Here is a 25,944-nt window from a genome sequence, read left to right on the forward strand (position 1 = left end):
ACCCAAACCCAAACACCTACAAACCCAAAGTGATTGAGCATCACTGAAGAGATTGATTCTGCGTGGATCCGGCGCTTGTTACCTTTGAAGACTGTGCATCTTCCAGACGGTTAGGCGTCATGGTCTAGAGCATCCAAGAGGAAATTGTGGATTGCTGAGTGACCAAGTCTGTGAAGGTTTGGAAGTCACGTGAAGACTTACTACGAGTGATTGGGCGAGGTCTGTTTGACCTTAGCTCAAGGGGAATACGGCAAGGACTAAGTGTCCTGAGCTGCGTGATCAGGACTGGGTGTCCGGGACTGTGTGTCCTCAGGTTTAAATACCTAGCCGCCCTAACCAGACGTACAACTGTCAGAGCAGTTGGAACTGGTCTACCAAATCATTTTCTTCACCGAGCTAATTGGTTCCATTTCCTCAAACCTTCCATTTCCTCATTTCTGTGTTGCGTGCTTGTTCATATCTATTTGAAGACTTTGACTGAAGACTTTCTCTATTTCCTCAGCTCAATTTCTTCAGTCTGTTTGTCTTCATTCTGTTTATCCTGTGATTACGCTTTCTGTACTTTGTGCTCGTTTTCATTTCATCATGAAGACCATGCTCATGCACTGTTATGTTTACTTCTGAGTACTTATTCCGCTGCAAGTAGTTCTTCACTCAAGAATTTCCTAACCCACAAATTCCTAAGTGAAGAGTTCATAAAAATCGCCTATTCACCCCCCCTCAAGTCGATATAATGCACTTTCAATTGGTATCAGAGCAAGGTACTCCCTTGTTCTGTGTGATTTTGGTTTAACCACCTAGAGTTTTAGTTATGTCGACCACAAGAATGAAGACTGTGACATGCTCCATCTTTGACGGTCATGATTATCCCAAGTGGAAGGCCATGATGAAGAAGCGCCTCATGGCGATGAACAGCGAACTCTGGACCGTCACCGAGATTGGTCTTACTGACCTATGCAAGATGGCGGAGGCTGATGATATTCGCAAATACATGCTTCTCAACCTCACGGCGAAGGACATCATCTGCTCCAGCTTGTTACAAAATCAGTTCAGGAACGTTACGCATCTCACCCATGCGAAACTCATCTGGGACCAACTCTCTGAGGTCTATGAAGGTCGTCGATCTCACCATGAACCCTGGTTTGAAGAATTCATGGAATCACGCAAGGCTATGACTTTCAATCCAGAATCATCATCCTCTGCACCATGCCTTATGGCAAAAGGTGCCAAGGTAACTGAATGCTACTTATCTGAGTCCAGTGATGATGAATCTGGTGATGAATTTGGACCCAGTTATGTCAAACTTGCTTCCCTTTCCACTAAACAACAAAGAGCTTTGGAAAAAGTTCAAAACATGCTAAATGAGAGCGACGATATGTTGGGTGAAGAAATGGATCGTTCCAAAGCTTTGGCTGAAAGTCTTCAGGGACTCCAGTCCAAGTTTGATAATCTTCAAGGTCATCATAACACTCTCCTATCTGATCATGAGAAGCTTTCTTATGAATTTCTTCAAAGAAAGCAAGATCTTGAGCAGTTACTAGTGAGTTATGAAGATCTTCAGAAGGAGCGTGATTCATTACTTGCTCAACAGATCAGCGCTACTCAGGATGAATTTGTTCCTCCATGTTTGAAGTGCATTGAACGTGAAACTGCTAATTCTTCACCTAAATGCTCAAATACTTCCATTGCTGCAACTTCTTCAACTGCCTCTACTATCACTAATTCCTCATCTGAGGACATTGCTAGTATCACTGATAATGCAGGGTTGAAGGAATTGCATATGACAGGCATGTACAAAAGCCTCAAAGGGCATCAGGCTCTTTGTGACGTGCTTAAAAAGCATATCCTCAATAGGAACCCTAGGAAAGAGGGTATTGCCTTTGAGAGGAAACTCAATGCTGATGGGACCTACTAGAGACCTGAGCAGTATCCCAAAACCTCATGGGTTGCTGCAAAGGGACCTTCATTGGATCCATCTACTTTATCTGGCTTTACATGTGAATCTTCATATTCTTCTGATGAGTCATTTGACTCCAATTATAAACTGTTCAAAAATCAGAATGGTGAAGTATTTGCTAGATATGTTGGCACTAACTGCAGGAACGGTTCTCCTATGAAGAAAATCTGGGTTCCCAAAAGGTGCCTTGAAAATCTTCAGGTGAATGTCATCATGACCCCACCTGTGAAGAATAGGAACCCTAGACCAAATTCTTCATATGGACCAAATTCTTCATATAGATCCAAGTCCTCATACGGACCAAACTCCTCACGAGGATCAAATTCCTCAAAAAGGATCAAAGTCCTCATATGAGCATCATCGTGCTAACCCGTCTGTTTCACAGGGAAGATCTAAGGATTATGGATATGTGCATTATTCTTCAAATCATTATGTTCATAAGTCCTCGAAGAATTTCCCCGCTTACTCTTATGCTTACCCTAACCCCTCTTATGTGAAACGAAGTGGATTGGCATCTATGCACCTTTCTCTTATGGAGCCCACAGAATGATGAACTCTTTGCCACCCCTTCAGATGTGGGTGGTGAAGAAAAAGAACTAATCTCTTATGCAGGGTCAGGTCTCCAGACGAACTTAATCGTCTGAAGAATTTGCTGGAGACCTGAAGATGCTTGAAAGGACACAAGCTAATCAAGAAGAAATGAATTTTCATTTCTCACGTCCTCATACTACTTTATCTGTTCTATTGCTTGATGAAATTGATACTATATTCTTCACTACTGAAGTATATGAGTTTGTTTCACTAATTCATCTGCAGGATTGAGGGAGTCCTGGATTAGGGGGTCTCGGGACAGCCGGACTATATCCTTTGTCCGGACTGTTGGACTATGAAGATACAAGATTGAAGACTTCGTCTCATGTCCGGATGGGACTCTACTTGGCATGGAAGGCAAGCTAGGCAATACGGATATGGATATCTCCTCCTTTGTAATCGACCTTGTGTAACCCTAGCCCCCTCCGGTGTCTATATAAACCGAAGGGTTTTAGTACGTAGGACAACATACAATCATACCATAGGCTAGCTTCTAGGGTTTAGCCTCTCTGATCTCGTGGTAGATCAACTCTTGTACTACTCATATTATCAAGAATAAATCAAGCAGGACATAGGGTTTTACCTCCATCAAGAGGGCCCGAACCTGGGTAAAACATCATGTCCCCGGCCTCCTGTTACCATCCGCCTTAGACGCACAGTTCGGGACCCCCTACCCGAGATTCGCCGGTTTTGACACCTACATTGGTGCTTTCATTGAGAGTTCCTCTATGTCGTCACCATTAGGCTTGATGGCTCCTCCGATCATCCATAGCGATGCAGTCTAGGGTGAGACTTTTCTCCCTGGACAGATCTTTGTATTCGGTGGCTTCGCACTGCGGGCCAACTCGCTTGGCCATCTGGAGCAGATCGAGAGTTACGCCCCTGGCCACCAGGTCAGGTTTGGAAGCTTAAACTACACGGCCGGCATCCATGGAGACTTGATCTTCGACGGATTCGAGCCCCTCCCGAGTGCGCCGAACGGTCACGATGAGCAGGATTTAGCTCTACCATCGGACAGTGTTCCGGAGACCGCACCGGCAACCGCTCCGACCCTCGATTCGGAGCCAATTGCGCCATCCATAGACAGGTGGATAGACCCCGCCATGGAGGCCGTATTCTCAGCGGCGATCGAGCCGAGTATCGACCTTACCCTTCACGAGAGCCGTGATGCCAAACTGCCGGATCCTTCCCTGGCCACGGACTCCGAACCGCCTGCGCCCGTGCCTATATAATCCAATTGGGTGCCGATCATGGAGTTTACCTCCGCGGATATCTTTCAGCACTCGCCCTTCGATGACATACTGAACTCATTAAGGTCTCTCTCCTTGTCAGGAGAGTCCTGGGCGAACTATGTCTGGCAGGATTGGGATGCGGATGACGAAGAAATTCGCCGCCCACCCACCACCCACTTAGTAGCCACTGTCGACGATTTGACCGACATGCTCGACTTCGACTCCGAAGACATCGACAGCATGGACGACGATACAGGAGGCGAACAAGAACCACTGCCCACAGGGCACTGGACAGACACCTCGTCATATGGCATATATATGGTGGACACACCCAAAGAAGGCAATAGTGACGGGACAACGGAGGATGACGCCTCCAAGAAGCAACCCAAGCACCGACGTCAGCGGCGCCGCTCTAAGTCCCGCCAAGGCAAAAGAGGTGATACCGGCACAGGAGATAATAGCACTCCGGACAGTGCCGAAGACAACAACAATCCCCTCCAGCAAGATTTAGAGCAGGAGGATGGAGAAGCCATCCCCCCCGAGAGAGCGGCAGATGGAGAGGCGGAGGATGATAATTACATGCCTCCCTCCGAAGATGAGGCAAGCCTCGACAATGACGAATTCGTCGTGCCTGAGGATCCCGTCGAACAAGAGCGCTTCAAGCGCCGACTTATAGCCACGGCAAATACCCTTAAGAAAAAGCAGCAGCAGCTTCAAGCTGATCAAGATTTGCTAGCTGACAGATGGACTGAAGTCCTTGCGGACGAGGAATATAAACTCGAACGCCCCTCCAAGAGTTACCCAAAGTGCAGGTTGCTACCCCGACTGGAGGAGGAAGCACCAAAACCTACATCTCCAGCGTATGACGCGGCTGATCGGCCACCTCGTGGCCGTGACAGAGAGGCATTCCAACCAAAAGCTCAGCCCGCACCCCGACGCCACTCAAATAAAAAGTCAAGGCATGGGGAAATATGCCAGACCTACGAGACGTATTGGAGGACAAAGCAAAACACGCAAGATCGATCTACGGATCACGAGGGCGCGCCACTATGTGAGACGGTAACCGTCACGCCGGATACAGTAAAAGTAAATCCGGCCGGGCCGAACACAACGGACAAGACTCATTTGAGTTGCATCGTGATATAGCCCAGTACAGAGGCGCCCCACACCCCCTATGCTTCACAAACGAAGTAATGGATCACCAGATCCCAGAGGGTTTCAAACCCGTAAATATTGAATCATACGACAGCACAACAGATCCTGCGGTATGGATCGAGGACTTCCTCCTGCACATCCACATGGCCCGCGGTGACGATCTACACGCCATGAAATACCTCCCACTCAAACTCAAAGGACCAGCTCAGCATTGGCTCAATAGCCTGCCAGCAGAATCCATTGGCTGTTGGGAAGATCTGGAAGCCGCATTCCTCGACCACTTCCAGGGCACTTATGTGCGACCACCGGATGCCGATGACTTGAGCCACATAATTCAGCAGCCAGAGGAATCGGCCAGACAATTCTGGACACGGTTCCTGACAAAGAAAAATCAAATCGTCGACTGTCCGGATGCATAGGACCTAGCAGCTTTCAAGCACAACATCCGTGACGAGTGGCTCGCCCGGCACCTTGGCCAGGAAAAGCCGAAATCTATGGCAGCCCTCACGACACTCATGACCCGCTTTTGCACGGGAGAAGACAGCTGGCTGGCTCGCAGCAAGAACCATGGTACTTCGGATACCAAGGATGGCAATGGCAGGTCACGTCGCAACAAACACAAGCACCGCATCAACAGCGACAATACCGAGGATACGACAGTCAATGCCGGACTCAAAGGCTCTAAACCCGGTCAGCGGAAAAAGCCGTTCAAAAGAAGCACCCCGGGCCCATCCAGTTTGGACCGAATACTCGATCACTCATGTCAAATACACGGCACCCCCGACAAGCCAGCCAACCACACCAACAGGGATTGTTGGGTGTTCAAGCAGGCCGGCAAATTAAATGCCGAAAACAAAGATAAGGGGTCACATAGCGATGACGAGGAGGAGCCCCGGCAGCCGAACACCGGAGGACAGAAGAGGTTCCCCCCACAAGTGTGGACGGTGAACATGATATACGCAACCCACATCCCCAAGAGGGAGCGGAAGCGTGCGCTAAGGGACGTATATGCGTTGGAGCCAGTCGCCCCAAAGTTCAACCCATGGTCCTCCTGTCCGATCACCTCGATCACAGGGACCACCCCACTAGTATTCGTCATGGCGGATTCACCGCACTGGTCCTAGACCCAATCATTGACAGATTTCACCTCACTCGAGTCCTTATGGATGGCGGCAGCAGCCTAAACCTGCTTTATCAGGACACAGTGTGCAAAATGGGCATAGACCCCTCAAGAATCAAACCCACAAAAACAGCCTTTAAAGGCGTCATACCAGGTGTAGAGGCCCATTGCACAGGCTCAGTCACACTAGAAGTGGTCTTCGGACCCCCGGATAACTTCTGAAGGGAGGAGTTAATCTTCGATATAGTCCCGTTCCGCAGTGGCTATCATGCACTGCTCGGGCGAACCGCATTTGCGAGATTCAATGCGGTACCACACTATGCATATCTCAAGCTCAAGATGCCAGGACCTCAGGGGTCATCACAGTCAATGGAAACACAGAGCGCTCTCTCCGCACGGAGGAGCACACTGTGGCCCTCGCAGCAGAAGCACAAAGCAGCCTCTTAAGGCAATCCACCAGTTCGGTGATTAAAGACCCAGACACCTTCAAGCGCGCCCAGAGTAATCGGCAACAAGACCTCCTGGCACGTTCCGAGCTCGCATAGCAATGCGGCCCCCACCCTAGTCCCAGCCAAACGGCAAAACCCGTACCACGCGTACATAATTAAGCATTGAAAATACCATGTGCAGAGGTGGGGAGGGGGGCATGACTACGACACGCCCCAAGACGCGGCTCAACCGCACTAGGGGCTTCCCGCCTCATTATTTTTCCTCTCTTTCAGGACTTTACTCTCTGGAAACCTCGTCCGGCAGTATGTTTGCCGGACACACGATACAACAACCAAGGAGGCAGAAAGCTACGTTGCATCATGGAACTCCCAGGTGGTCTCTGATAACGAGTGAAATACCTGCTTTCAATACCATTCCTCAGCTTGCCCTTGGAGGGGACATGTCAAATAGTCCTACCTTTTGCTTATCGCACTAATTGTATCATTTTGCTTCGACGCACCTTTTTGAATAAACAATGCATATCACTAGACTATTATCGCATTCTCCATTCTTTATATATATACATATACATCCATGACATTCAGCACCCGTACACTCTGGTATGGCCACTACGCCAGGGGCTTAAGCGTACCCCATAATACGGCGTGAGAAGTCCGAACACTTTCAACAGTGCGGCACCCCGAACTTATAGCATTATATGCATCAACTCCGAATCATGTCTTGGGTCAAAAGTTGGGTTTGCCCGGCTCCCATGTTTTGGTACCTTACGTTCTGCTATATCAGCTAAGGTAGCACTGGGAGAACTACTGTGATTGTGCCCCGATTCAGCTGGGCTAAGTAGCTCAGTAGAGAAAGCTAAAACTGAGTGTCATGATAAGGCAAGAGACTGATCGCTGTTCGAGTGGTCTCGAGTCCCTAAAGACTTATGCCGCTTAGAGCGAGGAGTCGGCTTTGTCCGGCTTAAGGCGTGTATAGCGCCCTGAATTAGGCCTTCTGAACACTAGGGGCTTCGCCAAAATTTAAAATTATAGAATTCTATGGCTAAGTGAGAGTGATAACGCATTATAGTCTGATTGCCTTGTTCGTTGTGCTGAGCACCTCCCTCGAAGGACCCAACAATGGGAAAAAGAGCGCTTAGGTTTATCCTGAACACCCCAGCACTCATGGCATGGGGCAGAAGCCGAGGACTGGCCATCTCTCAGAATTGATAAACAGCCGCACAGAAGGTAATATTTTAAATTCAAACAAGCGTTGCATAGCGCATATGAACAAGTTTTCATAATACAGGATCACACGAGCAAGTTTATTCAAAAATTACATCCTTTGCGCATTCGTCCGCCACAAGACGGGCACCCTTCAGGACACCCTCATAATACATCTCGGGGTGGTGATGCTCCTTGCCCTGCGGCGGCCCCTCCTTCACCAGCTTCTCGGCGTCCATCTTGGCCCAGTGCACCTTTGCACGGGCAAAAGCCCGGCGGGCACCTTCGATACAGACGACCGCTTGATGACTTCTAGCCGTGGGCAGGCATCTACAAGCCGCTACACCAGGCCGAAGTAGCTGTTGGGGAGGGAGTCGCCAAGCCACATCCGGACTATAAAGCCCTTCATGGCCTGTTCGGCTGCCTTGTGTAGCTTGACCAGTTGCTTCAGCTGGTCGCTCATAGGCATCGGGTGTTCAGTCCCAGTATACCGAGACCAGAACAACTTCTTCATCGAGCTTCCCTCCTCGGCCTGGTAAAATTTCGCGGCATCCGACACGTTGTGGGGCAAATCTGCGAATGCTCCTGGAGAGCTCCAGACTCGGGTAAGTAACAAGTAATTTACTTTCACATGCTTGCTTTACATATTGAATGCCTTACCCGCCGCTATCTTCCTCATCGCCTCAATCTCCTAGAGGGCCTTTTGGGCTTCGGCCTTGACATGCTTTGTGCTCTCGAGGGCCGCGACAAGCTCGGACTCTCGTGTCTTCAAGTCAAGCTCCAAAGCCTCGTGCTTCGTCACGAGAGCCTGGAGCTCTTGCTGCACCTCGCCCACCTGTACCTCTTGTTTTCCCCGCTTGGTGCGCTCCCGGGCCGCTTTGTTTTCGGCCTCGGACAGCGCTTGCTTCAGGGTCACCACCTCGGTCGTGGCCCCTGGCACATTCATGATGATCCTATCATTTCACAACCACATTTTCTTTTATATATAGACAAGGTATTACTTACCTTTGTTCTCCTCGAGCTGCCTCTTGGCAAGGCCGAGCTCTTTCTCGGACCCCTTGGGGTCCTGCTTCAATGCGGCGACCTCCGCAGTCAGTGCGGCAGAGGTCAGCAGCGAAGCCTACATACGCATACAGACATACTTATATTAGACTCCTACAGATATTATTTGATCCTCTATTCGGCTTTTCTTTGTGAACACCAAACAGAGCATCAGGGGCTACTGTCTATGCGGTAATATTTTCCCTATATATACTTACCTCAAAGCCTATTAGAAGGCTGGCACAGGCTTCAGTCAGTCCGCTCTTGGCGGACTGAACCTTCTTGATCACCGCACTCATAATAGTATGATGCTCTTCGTCGATGGAAGCGCCACGAAGCGCTCCCAGCAGGTTGTCCGGTGCCTCTGGATGGACAGAGGTCACTGACACGGGCGTCTTGCCCCTTTTGGAAGGGGGCCGCCTGCCTGAGTCCGGAACCACTGGAGGTTCCGGTGCGGTGTTCGGCTGAGGAACGAACTTGGAGCCCCCGGGAGCCTTACTCCCTTTGCTCCCGGAGTCTGGAAGGTCGCCTTGAGGCGCCTCCGGGACTGTCTTTCCTCGACCTGGTGCCTCTTGAGACAATACCTCGGCATTGTCCGTAGGGCAAGCGGAGGAGGCGGTCGTAAGTGGATCGCTATCCATATCCGACGAGTCCAAGGAACCGTACGACGAGGATACGTCGATACGGGCTTGGGGCGGTCTGCATAATCATATTCGGCGTTAGGGGAAGCAATGCGACAAAGGTATGCTATGAGTTACTCTGGTATCCGAATACTCACGACTTCGCTAGGGGCTTGGCCCTGAGCAGCCACTCGTCTTCGCCTTCAGCGGCGGTGGTGGAGCAGTCCGGAAGGAGAGTCCTTCCCTTCTTGGACCCTTCAGCCTCCCCAGTTGGGACGACCTTCCTTTTCTTGTCTCCCCCGGCTGGAGGGGGAGCATCTTCATCTTCCTCCTCGTTTTCATGGGAGGAGTGTGTCGCGGAGTTATCGGACGATGAGTCTGATACCACCTGGCGCCGGGAACTCTTTCGGGTTCCCTTGGCCTTCTTCTTGGTCTTCTCCGGCACCTTATAAAGAGCCGGAGTCAGCATCTCCGTCAGGAGAGCGTCCGCATTGTCTTCGGGCAGAGGGGTCGGACAGTTAATCTGCCCCGATGTCTCCACCCAGTCCTCTCAAAGGCATGGAAGCTCAGACCCCGCACATGGTTAAGCTATGGGAAATAAATACCCTACCAGATGTACGGAACTTACCGAATTCGCAAGGCGCTTTGTGCTTAGCCTACGGTCCTCGGTAAGAGAGGGAGGGACCTCGGCGCCCTTGAACAGCACCTTCCAGACGTCCTTGTGCGTCGTGTCGAAGAGCTCGTGTAGAGTCTGGTGCTGGGCCGGGTCGAACTCCCATAAGTTGAAATCCCGTTGTTGACACAGGAGGATCCGGCGGAAGAGCATGACCTGGACTATGTTGATAAGCTTGAGTTTCTTGCTTATCATGTTCCGGATACACTTCTGGAGTCCGTCCAGCTCCATCGATGAACCCCAGGACAAGCCCTTCTCCTTCCAGGAAGTGAGCCACGTGGGGATTCCGGATCGAAACTCGGGGCTGCCACCCAGTTGGTGTCACACGGCTCGGTGATGTAGAACCACCCCGATTGCCACCCCTTTATGGTCTCCACGAAGGAGCCCTCGAGCCATATAACGTTGGGCATTTTGCCCACCATGGCTCCATCACATTCCGCTTGTTGGCCGCCCACCACCTTCGGCTTGATATTGAAGGTCTTCAGCCACAGGTCGAAGTGGGGCCGGATGCGGAGGAAAGCCTCACACACGACGATGAACGCCGAGATGTTGAGGATGAAATTCGGGGCCAGATCATGAAAGTCCATCCCGTAGTAGAACATAAGGCCATGGACGAATGGATGGAGGGGAAACCCCAGTCCGCGGAGGAAATGATGGAGGAAAACCACCCTCTCGTGAGGTTCCGGGGTAAGAACGATCTGCCCCGCAGCTGGCAGCCGATGCGCGATATCCGCGGCTAAGTATCCGGCTCCGCGTAGTTTTTTTATGTCTCTCTCCGTGACGGAGGAGACCATCCACTTGCCTCCCGCTCCGGACATGTTTGGAGAAGGTTGAGGAGAAGGATGTGGACTTGGGCGCTGGAGGTCGAGTGCGCGAGAATGGATGAGCAAGGAGGAAGAAGGCGTGGGTAGAAGAAGGTTAAACCTTATCCCTTTATAAGGGCGGACGAGACTATGCGCCCCCACTAGCTTGGTAAAACTCGCTTATCCCCCAAGCGTCGTAATTGATGGCGCGGTTGGGTTACCCACGCCCGTATTGATGAGAATCCCGTAATAAGGGGGACACGATCTCTGCTTTGACAAGACGTGTCAAGAAACCGCCTCGCATTGTGTGCGGGGCTGGTTAAAGAAAAACGGTTCGAATAATTACCGGGCCATGGCATGATGTCATGTTGCCAAAACGTGTCAGCAAATTAGATTTGTGGAAATATTATTCTCTCTACGGTGATATGTGGAACTTACTTTGCAAGGTCGGACACTATCTTTGTATTCGAACTCTTCTGTGGTGTATTCGAAGGAGGAACCCGCCTTGCAATGCGGAAGACTATACTGCGCGACGGACTCATCGTCATTGAAGCCTGGTTCAGGGGCTACTGAGGGAGTCCTGGATTAGGGGGTCTCCGGACAGCCGGACTATATCCTTTGTCCGGACTATTGGACTATGAAGATACAAGATTGAAGACTTCGTCTCGTGTCCGGATGGGACTCTACTTGGCGTGGAAGGCAAGCTAGGCAATACGGATATGGATATCTGCTCCTTTATAACCGACCATGTGTAACCCTAGCCCCCTCTGATGCCTATATAAACAGGAGGGTTTTAGTCCGTAGGACAACATACAATCATACCATAGGCTAGCTTCTAGGGTTTAGCCTCTCTGATCTCGTGGTAGATCAACTCTTGTACTACTCATATTATCAAGAATAAATCAAGCAGGACGTAGGGTTTTACCTCCATCAAGAGGGCCTGAACCTGGGTAAAACATCGTGTCCCCGGCCTCCTGCTACCATCCTCCTTAGACGCACAGTTCGGGACCCCCTACCCGAGATCCGCCGGTTTTGACACCGACAAGGATGATCAACCCAAAGCCACTGAGTGGGTCCTCGATAGTGGATGTACAAATCACATGACTGGTGATAGGAGCTTATTGATGGACTCTGCTTTATCTCCATCACATCTGAAGCATATCACCTACACTGATAAAGGCAAAAGCAAGGTATTGGGTCTAGGTAAGGTTGCAATCTCAAAGGATCGACACATGGGCAAAGTCATGCTTGTCGAGTCCTTAGGGTTCAACCTCATGTCTGTCTCAATGCTTTGTGATCTTGATATGGTTGTTGTATTTGGCAATTATCATTGTGTTGTGATCATGGAAGCTGACAATTCCAAAGTCTTCAAAGGCTTTAGGAGAGGAGATTTGTACATTGTTGGTTTCTCTATAGGACCACAACCTGCTACATGTCTACTTGCAAAAGCTTCAGAAGGATGGCTATGGCATCGATGACTTGGTCATGCTAGCATGAGGAATCTGCACACGCTTGCGAAGAAGAAGCATATCATTGGCATCGAGGGTGTCAAATTCCTCAAGGACCATTTGTGTGGAGCTTGTGAAGCTGGAAAGATGACCAAGGCCAAGCATCCAGCGAATCATGACAACTACTCGACCATTTGAATTGCTTCACATGGATCTTTTTGGCCCCACTCACTATGCCACATTTACTAATGTTGCATCCCTATATGGCTTTGTCATTGTTGATGATTATTCTCGTTATACATGGGTGCATATCATCACTTACAAAACTGAAGTGCAGGAAGTCTTCAAACGATTTTCCTCAAGGGCTTCAACCAACTTCTGTGTGAAGATCAAGCACATCAGAAGTGATAACGAAACTGGGTTCAAGAACACTGGTCTTGATGACTATCTTGATGAACTTGGTATTACTCATGAGTTATCTTCTCCTTATACTCCTCAGCAAAATGGCGTCGTGGAGCGCAAGAACAGGACTCTTGTTGAGATGGCCCACACTATGCTTGATGAGTATAAGACGCCTCCTCGCTTTTGGCCTGAGGCAATTGATACTGCATGCCACATCATCAACAAGGTATATCTTCACAAATTCTTCAAGAAGACTGCATATGAACTCCTCACTAACAAGAAACCCAATGTGAGTTATTTCAAAGTCTTCGGTGCTAAATGTTGGATTAGAGATCCTCATCACAATTCTAAATTTGCACCAAAAGCACATGAAGGTTTTATGCTCGGTTATGGTAAGGACTCGCACACCTACAGAGTCTTCAACACCTATCACCATAAGGTTGTTGAAACTGTAGATGTGCGGTTAGATGAGACTAATGGCTCGCAAAGAGAGCACCTACCTCCTGTGATAGATGAAATACCTCCTGGGGAATCTATTAAGTTCAAGGCTACTGAGGATGTCATTCCTACAGAAGAATCTGCTGAAGAAGTCATTCCAGAACATGAAGAACGTCATGCTGATGCACCTGAGGAAAATGATGCTGAAGAAAATACTGATCAAATTCCTCAACGACAACCCGCTCATCCTCGCGTTGCAAATGAAGTGCAAATTGAGAAAATCATCAGCGACATCAACATTCCAGGTCCTCTCACACGCTCCAGAGCTTCACATTCATCTAACTTTTCTGGGCACTTTGCTTTCGTCTCTATCACAGAGCCCACTAAGGTAGATGAAGCATTTCTGGAGCCTGAGTGGATTCAAGCTATGCAAGAGGAATTACATAAATTCGAGCTCAACAACGTCTGGGAACTGGTCAAACGTCCAGATCCTCGCAAGCACAATATCATCGGCACAAAGTGAATCTACCGGAACAAGCAAGATGAAAATGGCCTTGTGGTGAGGAATAAGGCATGGCTTGTAGCTCAAGGCTACACATAGGTTGAAGGAATTGATTTCGATGAAACTTGTGCACCTATTGCTAGACTTGAAGCTATCCGCATATTACATGCTTATGCTAACCATCACGATATCATCTTATATCAAATGGATGTGAAAAGTGCATTCCTCAATGGTAAGCTTGAGGAAGAAGTATATGTTGCTCAACCCCCAGGTTTTGAAGATCCAAAGCATCCTGACAAAGTCTTCAGACTCAATAAGGCCCTCTATGGCCTCAAGCAGGCCCCACGGGAGTGGTATGATACTTTGAAGGAATTCCTCATGAAGAAAGGATTTAAACCCGATTCACTTGACCCAACTCTTTTCACTAAATCTTATGATGGTGAATTGTTTGTGTGCCAAATTTATGTTGGTGATATCATTTTTGGCTGTACTGACCAACGTTACAGTGATGAATTTGGCTATATTATGAGTGAAGAATATCAAATGTCTATGATGGGAGAACTGAAATTCTTCTTAGGTCTTGAGATTCGTCAACAGCGCAATGGCATATTCATATCTCAGGATAAATACCTCAAGGATGTACTGAGGAAATTCGGCATGCAAGATTGCAAAGGAGTCAAAATCCCTATGCCCACAAATGGCCATCTATGCACTGATGAAAATGGTATTGATTTCGATCAAAAGGTGTACTGCTCCATGATTGGTTCTTTATTGTACTTATGTGCATCTAGGCCAGATATTATGCTTAGTGTTTGCATGTGTGCCTGATTTCAAGCTACACCAAAGGAATCACACCATAAGGTTGTGAAGCATATTCTTCGATATCTAGCTCACACACCAACACTTGGATTATGGTACCCCAAGGGCTCGGCTTTTGATCTCATTGGATATTCAGACTCTGACGATGCTGGTGATCGTGTGGACCGCAAGTCAACATCTGGCACATGCCATTTCCTCGGACGATCCTTGGTCTGTTGGTCCTCGAAGACACAGAACTACGTATCACTGTCTACTGCTGAAGCTGAGTACATTGCTGCTGGTTCTTGCTATGCTCAACTGCTATGGATGAAGCAAACTCTCAAGGACTACGACGTCAACATGAAGAATGTGCCACTCTACTGTGACAATGAGAGTGCCATTAAGATTGCTCATAACCCAATTCAGCACTCGAAGACAAAGCACATTCAGATTCGTCATCATTTTCTTCGTGATCATGCGTTGAAGGGCGACATCTCTATTGAGCATGTGAAGAAGCAGATATCTTCACTAAGCCCTTGGATGAGAAGAGATTTAGCAAGTTGCGGTGTGAGCTAAATATCCTAGAATCTTCGAATGTTCTTCGAAAAGGACACTCATCCTAACACTTATGCAAAATTGATGACTTAGATGTGCAACACATGAAGAAATGTTTTTCTTCAATCAATGAAGAATAACATTAGAAATTAACGAAGAATTTGATTCTCAGAACCCTACGACAATTGTACGCGGTGTCTGAAATCATCATTCTTATACGATGGGTCACACCACCACCAAAAGTTGAAAATCTTCAATTTGAGTTTTTCCTCAGCTTTGAAATTCCTCATTTGTTTTTCAACTTGCATTGTCTTCACTCTTTCCGTCATTTTTCTTCATTGGCTATATATGAGTTTATGTCCTCTACAACATTCACTTATTGCTATTTCTTCAAGTTGCTTGTTCTGCTAAGTGAATGTGATCGGACCCTTCCCCCTCTATGCTAAACTCAATCCAGTCTATTCACAAATTCTTCATGTGCTTTCTATTTGAAACTCGTTCAAAATCTTCACTGTGTTCTTGTCAGCTGAAGAAATTGCGAACAGAACTTTAAACTTATCTTATCTGAATTTTCGCCCTTTGCCGCTCAAACTATTACACCTTCCACGATAATACTTATCCTTTTCACCCATGATTGCACACGATCGTCACCTCTCAGTATGTGGGTGACACATGTCACGCAAATGAGAAGGGTCAGGGGCACGTTCGTCCTATTTCCTCGGGCGAGCATTTTTTTCACTTCGGCTATAAATACCCCTCTCCCTTCCTCACTTTGTTTTTACTCCACTCGACCTCACTCCCTCGCTCGAGATCCCAAACCCTAGCGCCGCCGCTACTTCCATCGTCGCCATTGAGGAAGAGCTTCACTGCCTCGACCTCGTCCCTGCCGTACTCACGCCGGCCGCGGATTTCTTCACTCCGCCGCCGCTGTAGTTGTCTTCCTCAGCCAAGTTAGGGCATGGAAGATCTTAACCCACGAGCTTCAAATCTACACTTCCCAGTTCATCGTGTTCTTCATCCAGGGTAATTAAAAGTTACTTTTACTACCCTTGTTGATTCAGATGTTTTCTTCAAATCCTCAAAAGGTGTTTATTATTCAAATCCTCACACACTGGACACCTCACATATCATCTGTTCTTGATTTGTTTCTCTAAGCAACATTTTTCTTCAAAATTCCTCAATTGTGTGGATTTTAAAATATGTACAACTCTGGAACCTAAGTCAAAGAATGCTTAGTGAAATTCCTCAAGATTCATCCTGTCAAATTCCTCAAACTTGTTCTTATTGCAAAACTTCTGAGAACGCATATGACCTCTCCAAATTCCTCGTAACTATACTCTGTTCACAGGTACACATGTCCGCTACTGAATCACTAGGTTCTCATCAACTTAACTCATTTGCAGCGTTCCTCGAAGAAAAGTTGCATACCTCTTCAGAGAACTCAATCGTTCAAGACCCTCAGCTGAAGAAAATGGCAGATGGTAAGAAGCCATAGAAGGGAGGAAAGAGGCCTGAGGTCAACACAACTTTTGAGATACCTGATGACATTTACAAGGATTATTGCACTCCTGATGAGGCCACACATGGAAAGGAAACTAAGAATGAGCGCAAAGTGCGCATACAAAGGATAGAGAGGAGATGGGCACAGGAATGGAGGGAGTACATATATGTTACTCCCAAGTATATGAAGAAATTCACTCTTAATCCTCCATGCCCAAGACCTCCGTTGGCACCTAGCTAAGTAGCTGATCCCACCAGCCTCAAGCATGGTGAGGATTATCCTGATGAATGGGCCAAGCGCCAGGCCAAGCTAGCCAGAGTAGCTAAGGAAGCAGTGAGCAAATTTAATGAAGACTCTGCTGCTGCTGCTACCATTGCTCAGGCCTCTGCAAGCAAGCCAAAGAAGGCCACGCCAAAGAAGCCTGCTCATAAGCCAAGTGCTTCAACCCCAATGCCCTCACGGCCAAGTTCCTCAGCAATGCCCTCACGGCTAGACTCTTCAAAGCCCTCACGACCAATTCCTCAAGCCGCACCAGCTCCTCCAAAGTCCTCAGCTCCTCCGTCAAAATCCTCAGCACATGTGCATCTCGCCACATGCCAAAGGACAACATGCATCTCTATTGCCTTAGGAGCTTCTGCTAGTTCTTCAGCTGCACCAAATTCATCAACTAGCCCCTCTCTGTTGAAGACAAGGGCCACTGCTGGACGAGGCTCTCGACCAAGTCCTCGCAAGAAGCAGGTCGCCTTTCAAGTGTCTTCTGATGAAGATGAAGCCGATTATGAAGAACTTGCTGAAATCATCAGGGGCAGGCAACTCAGGGCCGCTAGAGCCAAAGGCACAAGTGTGCCTCTGCTTTTGGATCCAAAATTGATCCTTGATTACATTGATCTCTGGCACAAGGACCCCAACACTCCTATCCCTGACTTCAAGTTGACTCCTGGACAAAGTCATATGTTGACTCACTTCATTCAAGAAGAAAAATGGAAATTTGAAAAGGCCAAGCAGTTGAAGAAAGCGCAGTACAAAAAGGAGCACTTCCTGAAGAAAAATGTTGTCTCTATGACAACTGAAGAACTTGTCACTATTCAATCTGAGATCAAGAAACTCAGTGATGAATTTGAAGCATACTGCACTGATTGGCTGGGAGCCAATGTCTGTTTTGTGAAACTAACTGAACAGTTCACTTCCAATGTTGCAGCCCCAATGCAAAAAGAAAATCCTTAGGCTGAAGCATCTGCTCAGCCTACTGAAGAAAATGCCAGCACCGCTGATGATACTCAGACTGCTGAAGAAAATGCTAGTACCAGGGCTGATGACTGCATTCCAGCCACTGAAGAAATTGCCAGGGCAACCACTAGTGTTGCGCCTGAAGAAAATGAAGAAGTCAGGGCAACTGCATCAGTTGTGCCTGAAGATCTTGAACCAAATTCCTCTGCTCCTCCTGTGCCTACACCATCTCTGATCCTTCCATCTCCATCAGATGTGAAGACCAAGGCTGCAAAGCGTGCAGCTGTGAAGAAAAGGAAGGCATCAACTGCATCAAATTCTTTAGCTCCGAAGAAGATGAAGCCGCTGACCAGCTCGTTTGAAAATCCAATTGACGTTGTTCCTGTCTCATCCATGCCATCAAAGGCCCTTGTACCTTTTGATGAAGAATACGTGATCCCGAGCGGATCCGATGAAGACATTCCTTCTACTGCTTCTTCAGAGCAGTTGGATGAAGAAATTGAAGCAGATGCAATCCCTTCAACCCTAATAGTCTCATCGCCCATGCCTCAGTTTACTGCTGAAAAGGCCGGCGTTGAAGAAATGAATGAAGAAGAGGATGTGGACATTGGGTGTACAACTCCAGTGTTGAACGACGACTTTTGGGAAAGTCAGCACCCCAATTCTCCTCTGTTCACACCCTTACAACAATTCTTCAGTCCCTTGTCACTACTAAAGTACAAATGGGATCTGAAGAACCTCATGCCACACCGTCTGTCCATGAAGAGATTCCAGCCACTAGTGCTGAAGAAAATGTAAATGAAGAATTGAAGTCCCATGCTGCCATTGAAGAAGAACCTGAAATTCCTCAGCCTGCAGAACCTGAGATCACGATCCCTGAGGTTGTGATGCAATTGACTGACACTCCTCACCCCAAGCCAAAGGATCCTTTCTCAAAGAAACAAAAATTCAAGGCTGATGACTTCTTCGGCGAGCATGTATTCTTCACGGACTACAATCCTTATGACTCTGCTCGTCTTAGGAGGAAGCGCTTCTGGACTGCCAGCCAGGCCAATTTCTATTCTTCACTGCTCTTCAACAAGGATAAAGTCTTCTACCATGAGCATATTCCTCACGTGGACATGGAATCACTGCCTTGCTTCTCTCCTGTCCTCAGTGTGCTTCATGATGCATGCCTCCTCAACTTTTGCTCGGACATTGTTGATTGGAATGAAGAGCTTATTCTTCAGTTCTACGCTACACTGCACATCACAGGTGATGCTGATGATATCAACACTTGGGTATTGGACTGGATGATCAATAACACTCATTATAAGGCACCGGCCTCTGAATTAATTCACGCCCTGCCCATCAGTCCACCCCTTGAAGGAGCTCGTTGCTTGTACCAGGAGCCTGAACTCACTGCCCATTACATGCAAGTGCTAGTGATGCCCCTGAAGCCCGATCAAGCCCCAAGAACCAAATTCCTCGTGAACGAATTGCTATATGTGCCCAGAATAGTCTATCGCATTCTGATGAGGACAATGAGTCCTATCAAAGGCCACGCTCGTCTGATGAGGAAATTGTTGGCATCATGAATAATCTGCTATTCAACATCATACATGGCATTCCTGTCAATTATCATGATTTCTTCATGAGGACTCTGGCAAATGTTGCACTCTCTCCGTTTGAGTTGAAGCCTTATGCTCCCTGGATTATGAGATTCCTCAGAACAAGGTCTTCACTAAACTACAAGGCTGACTTTTAGAATCACCTCAGCTACCTGCCCCCAATTGAAGTCCTCAAGCAGACTTATTCCTCAGCTGATGAAAAGGGCAAGGCACCTGCTGTCATTGATGAATGCATTCGTCCATTGGATGGTCAGTTTCGCAAAGATGCATCTTATTCCACCAATGATGAATCTTCCACTCATGATTTTGCTGCAAATGCATCCAAGCCAAATCCTCAAGCCAGAGCTCCCAGGGAGATGACTGACCGTGAGCTGCTTCTTAGTCTTCACCAGAAGGTGGATCGAAACCATAAATGGGTTAAGCGTCAGTTTGGTTCTCTTCTTCACAACATGACTGCTACACATAATGCAGTGAAGAAAAACCATTACTACCTCCATGAAATTTTTGGTCGCACTTGGGCTATCTTATCACATCTGTATGGTGAAAAAGATCTGAAGCAAATGGGTCTCAAGGAGGACTTTGACTGGTCTGCACCTCCACGAAGAAATTCAAGAAGGTCAAAGTTCCTTCCTTGGTGGCCAGCTCATATTCTTCATCTCGCGACACCGACGAGTATGTAGACTTGGACGACACTGCGGCAGGCCCTACAACAACAAACGACCCCAACAACATTGGCGCTCCTCCATCAACTTGATATTCTTCAGGGGCGTTAGTCCTCATTTTTTCGACCCTTTTGGTCATTCGATGACAAAGGGGGAGAAATTTGAGTTAGTCTTCAGGCGGTTCAATCTATATGGGCGTTTTTTTCTAAGTTACAACTCTCGTCTTTTTGAATACTTTGCTGGATCGAGTTGTAAACTTAAACTCTATGGTGTTCTGATACTTTTGCTGAGTTTTTCTGCATGCTTATTCCTCATTAATGTTAATGCACGCATGCTAAATTACATGAGTCACCATATTTCATCATGCATTTCAAATTCTTCATATTATATGTTAAATGCGTGTATGAAGTACAAGATATAGGGGGAGATCTTCATGATACTACTCTTCAAAGTGTGCATTGCTTCAAAAGCAAATTCCTCACTATGCACATCTTCAGGGGGAGTTCTTCTATATCTTGCAATCAAATTCCTCAATTTCACTATTTACACTTCATATGTTTATTCCCGTTGAAAACTTAACCTATATTGTCATCAATCACCAAAAAGGGGGAGATTGTAAGTGCATCTAGTGCCCCTTAGTGATTTTGGTGTATTGAAGACTTATATGTTAAGGGACTGATGCGTTTGTGAGTGTACACATGTCTATAAGTCTATGAGGAGTTTGATATTTACAGAGAAAGTCGACTCCTAAAAATGAAGTTCTTCGACTGAAGACTTTGGATTTCTAAAGACTTTGAAAGTGAAGAAATTGGTGTGATCCCGAAGACTTGGTATTCATTCGAGGACCATGAAGCATGAAGACTTTTGTTTTCGTAGTTTCATTTTCTCTTTCTTGAGTCATAGGAAACACCGTACTGTTAAAGGGGGTCGAGTAAATACTATGGAAAAATTTCCAAGTGATGCTCAACTCAAATCCTACACCTACCAATCCCTTCGAGTGAAGCCATTGAAAATCTCATATAGCTCAGTCAATTTCTTCAGTGACAGAGACGAAGTTCTTCTGGTCTCTGAGGAATTTGTTCTGACTGAGGAGTTAGGAATTCGCTAGTGCAGATTGCCTACACAGTGAGGAACATAATAGCCATGAGGAATTTGATACTCAAAATTCCGACCGTTGTTGTGCTATGCGCCAGCTGTCCCAAAATATCTACCCACCTAACGGTCATATCATTGAAGGGCATTTATGTCTTATCATGTCGGGCTGCTCCCTAGGCTATAAATAGCCGCCCCCTACAACCAGTAGCTAGTTGGCTGCTCCGAGAGAAACTGACATTTGTCATTTGAGAGCATCCCATCCTCCGAGGACTTTGAGTGAAAATCATCAAGTGAGGAAAACTCCAACCCAAACACCTACAAACCCAAAGTGATTGAGCATCACTGAAGAGATTGATCCTGCGTGGATCCGACGCTTGTTACCTTTGAAGACTGTGCATCTTTCAGATAGTTAGGCGTCATGGTCTAGAGCATCCAAGAGGAAATTGTGGATAGCCGAGTGACCGAGTCTGTGAAGGTTTGGAAGTCACCTGAAGACTTACCACGAGTGATTGGGCGAGGTCTGTGTGACCTAAGCTCAAGGGTAATACGGTGAGGACTAAGTGTCCTGAACTGCGTGATCAGGACTGGGTGTCCGGGACTGTGTGTCCTCAGGTTTAAATACCTAGCCGCCCTACCCAGATGTACAACTGTCAGAGCAGTTGGAACTGGTCTACCAAATCATTATCTTCACCGAGTTAACTGGTTCCATTTCCTCAACCCTTCCATTTCCTTATTTCTGTGTTCCGTGCTTGTTCATATCTATTTGAAGACTTTGACTGAAGACTTTCTCTATTTCCTCAGCTCAATTTCTTCAGTCTATTTGTCTTCATTCTGTTTATCCTATGATTACGCTTTCTGTACTCTGTGCTCGTTTTCATTTCATCTTGAAGACCATGCTCATGCTCTGTTATGTTTACTTATGAGTACTTATTCCGCTGCAAGTAGTTCTTCACTCAGGAATTTCCTCAGCCGCAAATTCCTCAGTGAAGAATTCATAAAAATCGCCTATTCACCCCCCCTCTAGTAGATATAATGCACTTTCAATTACATCAACCTCTTTAACATAACGCTTCCGCTTTCGGTCTACGAGGGTATGTGGACACACTCTCCCCCTCTCGTTGTTATGCATCTCCTAGATAGATCTTGCGTGATCGTAGGAATTTTTTTGAAATTGCATGCTACGTTCCCCAACACACTTACCATAAGAGAAAGAAGTAAAATGGGCAAAGAAGCAGTCACCGTGGAGGTCCAGAGCAAAATACGACATTCCATACGACTGCACCCACCCATATGATCGGTCGTATGGAGTGCCATCGCCGCCGCCAGATCCACTATATTCACCTCGTGAAGATGGATCGTGGATCGGACGCTCAAAGACACCAGAAACTCGTCCAGAAGCAGGAACCCTAGTCGACGGAGTGATCCGGAGGGAGGAACCAGCAAGAAGGAGGTCGCCACCTCCACCATCTGCATCAAGAAGGCTCCAACATCATCCCCACTATCATCATCATCATCATCATGATCATCATCTACCTTTCCTTTATTGTAATATCAAGAACCCTAGAGGAGTAACTTGTGTATTACATGTGTGATTCATTCATGTTTCCCATCTTTGGTAGTATGATGTTTGTTGCCTTCATGTGTGAATAGTTCCCTTAGTTCTCGGGGATATGGATGAACCTAGTGTGTGATAGATCAATTGATATTAGGATTTGACATCCTCTTCGCATGTTTATGTTAATGATCTTCTTGACATCGGGTGAAGTCGACCATCCAATGTATGCCAACTTTGGATGGAAGGTTATTACTGTTGGCGAACCGTGTGGTTGCGGAGGTGGGTGGAGTGATAGTCCCATCTCCCTTCGTAGCGGATCGTTGCAGCAGGGGGTAAAACGTACCACTTTAGCCGGCTACGTCCATGAGGACATCTTTCCCCTTAATTACCTTTGATAACCGGAGTGGAGAAGAGCGGCGGTGGCGTATGTGATACGGAGCTGCCGCATATACGAACGTATTTGTACTGGCTCTGCCCACAAAGAGAAACATGTAAAGTGGCTTAGGAATCCGAAATAGCATTGTGTTTGGGCCCCGCTATGGATGCACACCGGAGGGGATTCCGGACTCCCCGGGAACGCTTTAATCCCATCTGTCTCAAGCCTCTCATTTACAATTCTAGTTGTTTACCTTTGTTGATTTATTTATCTTTGCACCTTCAACATTATTTTTTGTCAAGTTACTACTGCTTTGGGGAACTTACAATTTGCAGGCACTCTATTTACACCATTCAAGAGACAAAAAGATTGATTCATGTGCTTCTTGTGGGATCGATACTCTTACTTGGAAAAAACTAAAACTAAACCTCGTGCACTTGCAGGACATCAGCCGCCCTTGCGGCCGCTTGGCAGAGCCGCCGTTCCAGACGGATCGAGGTCGGCTTGTCGGCTAGCTCGCCCGAGGTCTCCGACAACGAGTACGACCCCACGATGGAGATGGGCTCAGACCACATCTCCCCGTCGCCCGCGCCTATGCATGCCGGCTTCATCATGGAGCAGGTGCAGGCGCACTACAACACCGCCATGACGGAGCTGTAGCCTGGGCCGCTGCCTATGTCGGCGTTCCAGTTGGCGCAGGAGGAACAATGATACAACATGTTCCTCCTGGAGAAGCACCGGCTGGCAGAGGGCCTAATGTACGTCGAGCGCGCGAGCGAGAAGGCCGTGGTGGCCACAGCCTCGGCGAATTCCAAGTTCGTCGCGGGGCATCGTGCCATCTATGATGCCGTACGTGTTCAAGCTGCCGCTCGATAGGAAGCGCCCACCGCGGAGGTGTAGCTCCTGGCGATCGCGGAGGAGAACAACGCCAACTGCGCCTCCTACCCGTCACAGACGAACTATCCGGCGGCCCGGTGGGATGACGACAACGCGGGCGTCACCATTCTCATCGTGGACCTCACGTCCACCGGCGACGGACAGGTGGCGGACTCCTTCGAGGATGAGTAAGGCATGGGAGGTGGCAGTGCCTTGTGTCGCATGTGGGCTGGTCCGTCTCCCGTGTTCTTCTCTTGCTCACCGGAGATCATACCTTCACTTCACGGGCTTATCACCGGTGCTCGTGAAGACGGCGGATGGAGGAGACCCGCCGGCGACCGCCGTAGTTTTTTTGTACTAACTGTTTGAAATGTAATGAAAACCCACCGTGTTGGCATGCATGACGTTCGTTTATGTAAATTATATCCGAATTTAAATAAAATCTGGCCGTATTTACACAAATTTTGTCTGATTAGTTCGGATGGTAGTTGAAATGTATACGGATAGCGTTGGATGGCGGCCTCTTGCAGACGTGTTCGTGGACTGATCCGCCTTTTCGCGGACGGAGGAAATTTACATGTCACTGTTGAAGATGCGCTAATGAGCTAGTGTGTTGTCTTTGGCCAAGGACTCGGAGCACCCATTTTTTACATTACAGAGCCTATATCCACTAGTCATCTAGTCGATGCAAATTTATAGCCGTCCATGATCGTTGAACGGGCAGTACGTACGAGTAGTCTCGTACTTACGGGCACGTGAAAACGGTACCTCTCCATATCCCCACCATGGAACCGGATCAAGAAAACAGAAGGAAGAACCTGTATTTGTACTGTCGTATACTGTCGTCTAGCGTTGGCCGCCGCGGCTGGACCGGGCGCGCACTACACAAAAACACACCCCATGTGTCCGTCCGTCCGCCGTCCTCGGCATCCACCCACCGCCGTCCCCTTGGTTTCTTCAGCTGGACGCATCTCCGCTCTGTGGCCACATACAGATACATGTACTCAGCCCGATCTATCCGAACTGGCATCGCTACGGCCGTTATTACTCCGCTGAAACCAACTCTCGATCCGATCTGAGTCTCCGAGGCGAAAAGGGGCGTACCCTCGCTTGACGACCGGTACCCGTCGGCAGTACGATTGCAGGTAGCGTTAGCCTGTCACTCTGTCAGCCATGGCGCCACTATGATCGACCGGTGCCCTCCACCTTGCAACCGCAGCTCAGCACCGACGGTCGCAAAGATGAAAGATGGCCGGTCCTTTCCTTGGCTATGCCTATGCTACTGCTAGCTAGTCCATCGGCGTCGCTCCACTGCCCCGGTTGGAGTGGGAGTGTCAGTCTGTGACCATTCGGATTTGGTGGCGTCTCGGGCTCACGGTTCAACCGCAGGGTGACACCACTGACTCGGCAGTCCACCGAACCTCCCTCGACCTACCATACCACTGTGTGCATGGAAGCTGAAGCAGTGCTCGTATCTTGTAAAATCTCTGTGCAATTCCTTCTAGTGGCAGCCGAGAGCATCCCAGAGACAAAACGTAGAATATCTACCACTACTCGAAACCTTGGTGGGCATCGGGAGGCGGCGATGCATATATGCATCTTGTCGACGGCACCAACCCACCATCAGCAAGCCGCCACCGCTACCAACTTGCCTAGTATTTTTCAAGTGCGTTGTCTAGCTGGTCAACTCTGTCGCGCGGCGACTGAGGATTAGAGTAATGCGGGGGCGAGCGAAGCGGAAAGATTCCGACGCGCCTCCGCTTATCTTAAGCGAGTGAATGGTACGAGGGGAGAGCTGACAAAAACGGCGTGGGGCGGTGGACCAGGGGAGTGAAAAGGCAGGGCAAAGCTCGATTTCTCAAGGACGGCTGCTGCTTTCCTCGCCCTGGCCATGGACCCATGGTCATGGTCCTGCCCCTGCGTCTGCATGCGATCGGAGTGGTTGCTCACTTTGAAGTTGTTTCGTTGGACCATGCATGGGCGGGCATGCACAATGCGATGCGTTGCTTGCATTGCCTTTTTTGTGTCGATGGTTGATGAGATAACCGGATGGAT

The 25,944-nt window shown here is 48.0% G+C and overlaps 1 pseudogene; it reads left to right on the forward strand.

Moving 5' to 3' along the window:
- The first annotated feature begins 826 nt into the window (after nt 1-826).
- Nucleotides 827-23,673, forward strand: LOC119272059 (annotated as a pseudogene).
- The last annotated feature ends 2,271 nt before the right edge of the window (nt 23,674-25,944 follow it).

The sequence above is a fragment of the Triticum dicoccoides genome, chromosome 3A (genome assembly GCF_002162155.2).
Source record: "Triticum dicoccoides isolate Atlit2015 ecotype Zavitan chromosome 3A, WEW_v2.0, whole genome shotgun sequence".
Classification (NCBI taxonomy): domain Eukaryota; kingdom Viridiplantae; phylum Streptophyta; class Magnoliopsida; order Poales; family Poaceae; genus Triticum; species Triticum dicoccoides.